Here is a 7,081-nt window from a genome sequence, read left to right on the forward strand (position 1 = left end):
GTGTTGTCATATTCTGATGTTTTTATTAATTGTTACAGTTATGTATCTGTGTTTGCTGGGTTAATATAATATATATAGGAAAATTTGAATAATTTAATTTATAAAATTAAAGATTTGGTAAATCTTGATATCAGCGCCGACCTCACCGATTTCAATGATATGTTGTCAAGGACATGGCTCTGAGTAACTCGCAAAAAATTTTAGCCGTCGCTCGTTGTTTATTACAAAGTTATTAACAACCCAGATAGCAAAATGCTAGCAGCATGCGCGCAGATTGGCAGCAAATTTAATCAGAATTCCATGCCAAAACCATAGCCATCTGTGACCACATTAAGCTCAGGTTTTGTCGACAGAGCCTGCTGACAGGCAATGTGAGCAGATTGGCAGCAGAAATCACGCAGAGCCTGCGCGCAATCTGACGGCAGATTGACAGCAGAAATCGAGCAGTTTCTAGACATTTATATAAAAACATTAAAATGCACAAATTAATTACCCACCACACGGCCAGGTGAGAAGGATTAAGTGAACAATTAGAAAGGATTCCTCTTTAGAAGGGGAAGATAAAACTCAAAAATATGGGAGTCGTATCAGAAATTAAACTGATAGAAATAATTACGATGTTATTAGCCGCATTTTGCAGGCATTATATACGCTCGTGACAAGAACTTGAATACGGGTATAGAAAGTGAATAGTGCGCCGCATAGCTGTAAGCGAATAAACTATACTATTTCAATAAATTATATGAATGCTAAAAGCTGCAGATTCTGTTTGATTTCTACTGCCAATTTACCATCAGATTGCGCGCACGCAGATCTTGCTCGATTTTTGCCGACAATCTGATGTCAAGTCATGTTAGCAGATCCTGCTCGATTTCTGCTACCAATCTGCCGTCAGATTGCGGGCGCGCAGATTCTGCTTGATTTCTGCTATCAATTTGACATCAAATTGCGTTGTGCAGATTCTGCTCTGTTTTTGCTGGCTATCTGCTATAATAATTCTATGCAAATCCTGCTCGGTTTCTGCTACTGATCTGCTGTCAAATTATGTCAGCACGTTTTGTAACATTTCTGCTGACATTCTGCTATTATTATTTGATATAACAGACTTTGTATACAATCTGGAATCTTTCTGCTGACAAAAATTTGTAGCAGACGTTTGGCAAAATCTGTTCGAACAGACTTGGCTATCTGGGAATTGAAGATAGTGACCGACCGATGTTTGCAACCTAAGAATGCATATATTTCGGTATGAATACAAGCTCGCAACACTTTCCCATCCACACAATAATTGTGGGGTAGACCTCGCTTTGCGTTGTAAAGTATATATGCGTGGACACAGTGGGTTTCGCCCCCCCCCTACGGGGGCTCCATTTCCGGAAGATGTAACCTAACCCAAACCTATTCCTGATTTAAAACTAAAATTTGGTTTTTGATTTAAAGAAACAAGATAAATTTATTTTTGGACACCCTATATAAAGACTTGCATGTTTATTTAAGTGTATATGTGTAGTATACGTAGGACTATTTCTGTAAACTATGTCCAATATCAAGTTTTTCATTGTCAGATTACGTACAAACCTTGATTTTTACAAATCTTTGTTTGTTAATAACTTTTCAGTAAACAACGAGCGATGGCTAAAACCTTTTGAGAGTTACTTAGGACGATGACCTTGACAACATATGTCAAGGTCAAGGTTATTGGGGCTGGGTCCTCTTTTTGCTATATTTACCTCCTGAATGGATGGTTTTGTTTATGGATCTTAGGCAACTTGTAAGCTCTTGGTAGTAATGGAACACTGGAACTATATAACGACCTGTAAGTCTGAGCAGAAATGAAATCGCGGTCTCTTCACCTCTTCAACAATTAATGTAAATCCGAAATGATCTCCCGCAAGTTCTGGGAAAAACTGTGTGATGAATGGTGAATTTTGACAAATGTTGACGTGCCTTTGGAGGGTCGATGAACAATTTTTGACTATTTCTGATTTTTCCGTAATTTTTTACCACTGAAGAGAGTCCAGTTAAGGACTGAAACGTTTATGCTATTTGTTTTGTGCTGCATGCGGTTATTATTAAGTTATTTTTTTGTTATTTGCGCCTTTGCTCTTTAAGCCAATTTATTTATTTGTTTGTTTTGATTTTATGGGAGCTATATCGTTATTTTGAATTTACGCTAGCTGAAAAATGCGTCCAAATCATAATTTTAATGTGTTTTTCGTTTTTTCAATTTATACAGTTTTATTTCGGCCCTAATAATGTCAAATTGCTCAAATTATGGGAGAAACACAATCGCAATATTATTAAGACCTCTCTGCAGATCCGTTTCCTTAAAAACTGCATTGCCAATGAAGTGTTTTCATTGCACACTAACTTTGTAAACAATTTAAGTTTTTTCCATTCTAAATCTAATGGAACAATGTTAAAAGCGAAACGTACTTTTATTCTTAAACTATTGCGCATTGAGATCAGCGACGCTCATAGGCATTTACATTTTTTACGCAATTCTCTTTATGAACCCAGTCAGCCACGTCTGTTCTAACAGATATTGCCAAGTGCTTGCTACGAATTATTGTCAGCAAAAAAGCTACAAATTTGGTGCAAGAGTTGTTATTACCGATTAAGCTGGCAGTTGCTTACTGGGAACTTTCTAGAGATATTTTTAGATGTTTTCCTATTAACATTTGGAATGTTTTTTATAGCGGAATTTCTCATGCTCTCCACTTTTTCTATATTAAAGAACTTAACAGGTTCAACAAAAAATTCTCTTGGCTCGCTTGTGGACGGAGATCATCCAAGATTATTAAACCTATCAATTACTTTTTTACCGTGGAAAAAAAATCCCCTACTATCAACAATATGGGTATGATTTTAGATTCTGACAGAAGTTACTCATCTTTTAATATTATCAAAACTTTTTCTCATAAGCAGATATCATTTTCTGATGATGCATGTAGCGGAAAAATCATAATCCATCCTTCTTTGTTTGAGAAGTGATCAGCTCCATCGTTATCTCTAAAGGAAAAATGGTTTATTAATTTGTCAACGAGCGAAATCCCTACTGAGGTCAGCGACCTTTTACAGCTGGATGACGGTTTTTGTCTGCCTATGATATCGGATAAGAGCACATTAATCACTGAGTTCATCAAGCATCTAGAGAACAATTTAAGCAAATTACAAAGAACTCAACCAGAGGCCTCTTTGAGCATTAGAAATCGCTCTTTCCCAATTCCTCAAAACCTTTTAAAAAACAACCTTATATTGAACAATGTGGAAAAAAAAGATTTTACACGCCTTTACTACCACAAAAAATTTAATTAAAAATAATCCTGATATTATATTCACACGTGCAGACAAGGGTAACACCACGGTTGCTATGGATAAATCTTCATATGTTGAAAAAATGCAGGAGCTACTGAGCGATAAAAATACATACAGGATTGTTCAGAGAAATCCTATCAACAGAATCATTTCGGATTTACATTCATTGTTGAAGAGGTGGAGAGACTGCAATTTCATTTCTGCTCAGACTTACAGGTCGTTATATACCAGAGTTCCATTACTACCAAGAGCTCTTACGGGTTGCCTAAGATCCATAAACAGAACCATCCACTCAGGGTCATAATCTCTTCCATTAACAGCCCTTTGTATTCATTAGCTGCGTTTTTGCATAATACCATACACAAAAGCATTCCATTGCCACAGAGCCACATTTCAGACAGTTTTCATCTCATTAAGAAGCTGTCTGGAGGACAGGAGGTTGTGTTGGAGGAGCACTGTGAACTCGTCTCTCTCGACGTGGTCTCTTTACCAATGTACCATTGGATTTGGCTATGGACAGTGTCAGGGAGAAATGGAATTTAATTAGTTCTAACTGTGAAATTTCTTTGGATGAGTTCATGATTGCTTTGAGTATGATTTTGAACTCCACGGTCTTCATATTCAATGGAAAAATTTTTAAACAGACTTTCAGCACACCCATGGGCTCGCCTCTTTCTCCAATTATCGCAGATATTGTTTTACAAGATCTTGAATCGAAAGCCCTTGCTGGACTTCCATTTGGTTTGCCTTTTTACGTGAGACATGTTGATGACATAGCGCTTGCCGCTCCTGCATCTTGTTTGACCATACCCAGATAGCCAAGTCTGTTCGAACAGATTTTGCCAAACGTCTGCTACAAACTTTTGTCAGCAGAAAGATTCCAGATTGTATACAAAGTCTGTTATATCAAATAATAATAGCAGAATGTCAGCAGAAATGTTACAAAACCTGCTGACATAATTTGACAGCAGATCAGTAGCAGAAACCGAGCAGGATTTGCATAGAATTATTATAGCAGATAGCCAGCAAAAACCGAGCAGGATCTGCACAACGCAATTTGATGTCAAATTGATAGCAGAAATCAAGCAGGATCTGCGCGCCCGCAATCTGACGGCAGATTGGTAGCAGAAATCGAGCAGGATCTGCTAACATGACTTGACATCAGATTGTCGGCAGAAATCGAGCAAGATCTGCGTGCGCGCAATCTGATGGTAAATTGGCAGTAGAAATCAAACAGAATCTGTCAGAAAATGAATACAAACGTCAGAAAATGACATCTCGTGAAAGTGACATATCAACTATTGACGTCATTTTTTAATCTTCCGAGCAAGATCTGCGCGCGCGCAATCTGATGGCAGATTGATAGCAAAAACCGAGCAGGATCTGCGCGCGTGCAATTTGACGGCAAATTGGTAGCAGAAATCGAGCAGGATCTGCTAACGTGACTTGACGTCAGATTGTCGGCAGAAACCGAGCAAGATCTGCGCGCGTGCAATCTGACGGCAGATTGGTAGCAGAAATCGAGCAGGATCTGCTAACGTGACTTGACGTCAGATTGTCGGCAGAAACCGAGCAAGATCTGCGCGCGTGCAATCTGACGGCAGATTGGTAGCAGAAATCGAGCAGGACCTGCTAACATGACTTGACATCAGATTGTCGGCAGAAATCGAGCAAGATCTGCGTGCGCGCAATCTGATGGTAAATTGGCAGTAGAAATCAAACAGAATCTGTCAGAAAATGAATACAAACGTCAGAAAATGACATCTCGTGAAAGTGACATATCAACTATTGACGTCATTTTTTAATCTTATGAGATCTAACTTTAGGACGTCTATTTGATTATTTTGTGACCAAAATTTACTGTCATTTTGCTACTTGGAATCGAGACCTTTTAAATGTTTAAATCCATTTAAATGTACCATTTTATATAAATGTCTAGAAACTGCTCGATTTCTGCTGTCAATCTGCCGTCAGATTGCGCGCAGGCTCTGCGTGATTTCTGCTGCCAATCTGCTCACATTGCCTGTCAGCAGGCTCTGTCGACAAAACCTGAGCTTAATGTGGTCACAGATGGCTATGGTTTTGGCATGGAATTCTGATTAAATTTGCTGCCAATCTGCGCGCATGCTGCTAGCATTTTGCTATCTGGGTAGTTTTGGATGTATTTAATTCCTTCCACCCAAGGCTAAAGTTTACGATGGAAGTTGGTTCTAACAACTGCCTTAATTTTTTGGACGTCACAATGATTTCCCATTAATATTTACTGGCTATGAAACTTATGCGCTTCTATTTAATGCTCAGATTGTTCGTTATGGGATAATAAATGATTAATGAGCTCGTATTCTTTCCATTGAATAATTGACCTTTATTTTATTATTGTCCAAAAGTTAAGAAGTAATTATCATGGCCTTTTTCCTTTTTAAGAGATAGAGACTTAGACTTGCTTGCTTGCTTGCTTTAGAGACTTAGAATGTAACGTAATACTCGACAGAGAAAGATCAGTAGCGCGCTCTATATATTTTTTAGAGAAACTTTCTTATGAAACCAAAAAAACATCGCTGCTAGGAACAAACATAAAGATTAAGATTAAATTACCCTAGCCAACACCCATGACGGACACCTCGTTTTTGATTGGTTCCACAAGCCGACTTGCTCAGGGAGATACCTAAATTTTTACTCGCAACATCCTCTTTGCCATAAAAAAGGCACCATCATTGGTCTTGTAGATAGAGCGTTTCGTCTCTTCCACTTCATGTACACTCAAGGGCAGGAATGGTGTCTCTAGGCGGCTAGATATATACGTGTATGACAGCCGAAAGCGGTATCCAGCCAGCGCGGTGTCCTATAACTGTCTCACTCGGACTCCCTGCATTCAATTGGAGTGAGTAAGACAGATATAGGACACCATTAATTGGCATCACGTCTTGCACTGCTTTCTCTCTCGATCATATGACCTGCAATAAAAATGCAACATCAGAATGCCTCCCACTTTTTTCTCCTTCGCTGCTTGATCTTCTTTGCGCTTCAAGTAATACATATACATACATACGTGATTCGTGTGTATGCGTGATACTTTCGGTTGTCATATACGTATACACCTAACCGCCGAGGGACACCATCTCTACCCTTGAGTGTACCATCGAAAAAATCTCGTGTATGTCATTGATATTTTACTTGAAAATAGTTATCCTCTGGACCTCATTTTTGATACCGTCAATTTTAGACTGAAATATCTTTTACATCGCGGTGAAGGAAGCCAAACAACTTCTTCGGACGACTCACGCTCTTCTCTTCTTGTACCATATGTTAAATCTGTATCGGATAAATCCATTTCTATCATAAAAACTAGCGACCTACGTGTGGCTTTCACCTGCCTGGACAATCTGACACGTTTTATGGGTGCAAAAAGATCCACTGCCTCGATCAAATCATAACAACGTAATATATAAAATTGATTGCAAAAACTGTGATGCTTCCTACGTTGGCCAAACGAAGAGATTGTTAAAAATCCGTATTAAAAAACACCGAAATCACATAAATAGAACTTGTTCTCAAAGTTCCGTGATATCGAAGCACAAGATTAAGGAGAACCACGATTTTGATTGGGATAACATACGGGTTTTGGACAATGAGCCTTGTTATACGAGAGGACTTACTTCCGAAATGTTATTCATTAAAAGACAAAAGTCAGACTTAAACTTGCAAAGTGACATGGAGTTACTTGATTACTCTTACTTACCAATCATCGATAAGCTCGGTAAGA

The sequence above is a fragment of the Formica exsecta genome, unplaced genomic scaffold (genome assembly GCF_003651465.1).
Source record: "Formica exsecta isolate Colony F162 unplaced genomic scaffold, ASM365146v1 scaffold731, whole genome shotgun sequence".
Classification (NCBI taxonomy): Eukaryota; Metazoa; Arthropoda; class Insecta; order Hymenoptera; family Formicidae; genus Formica; species Formica exsecta.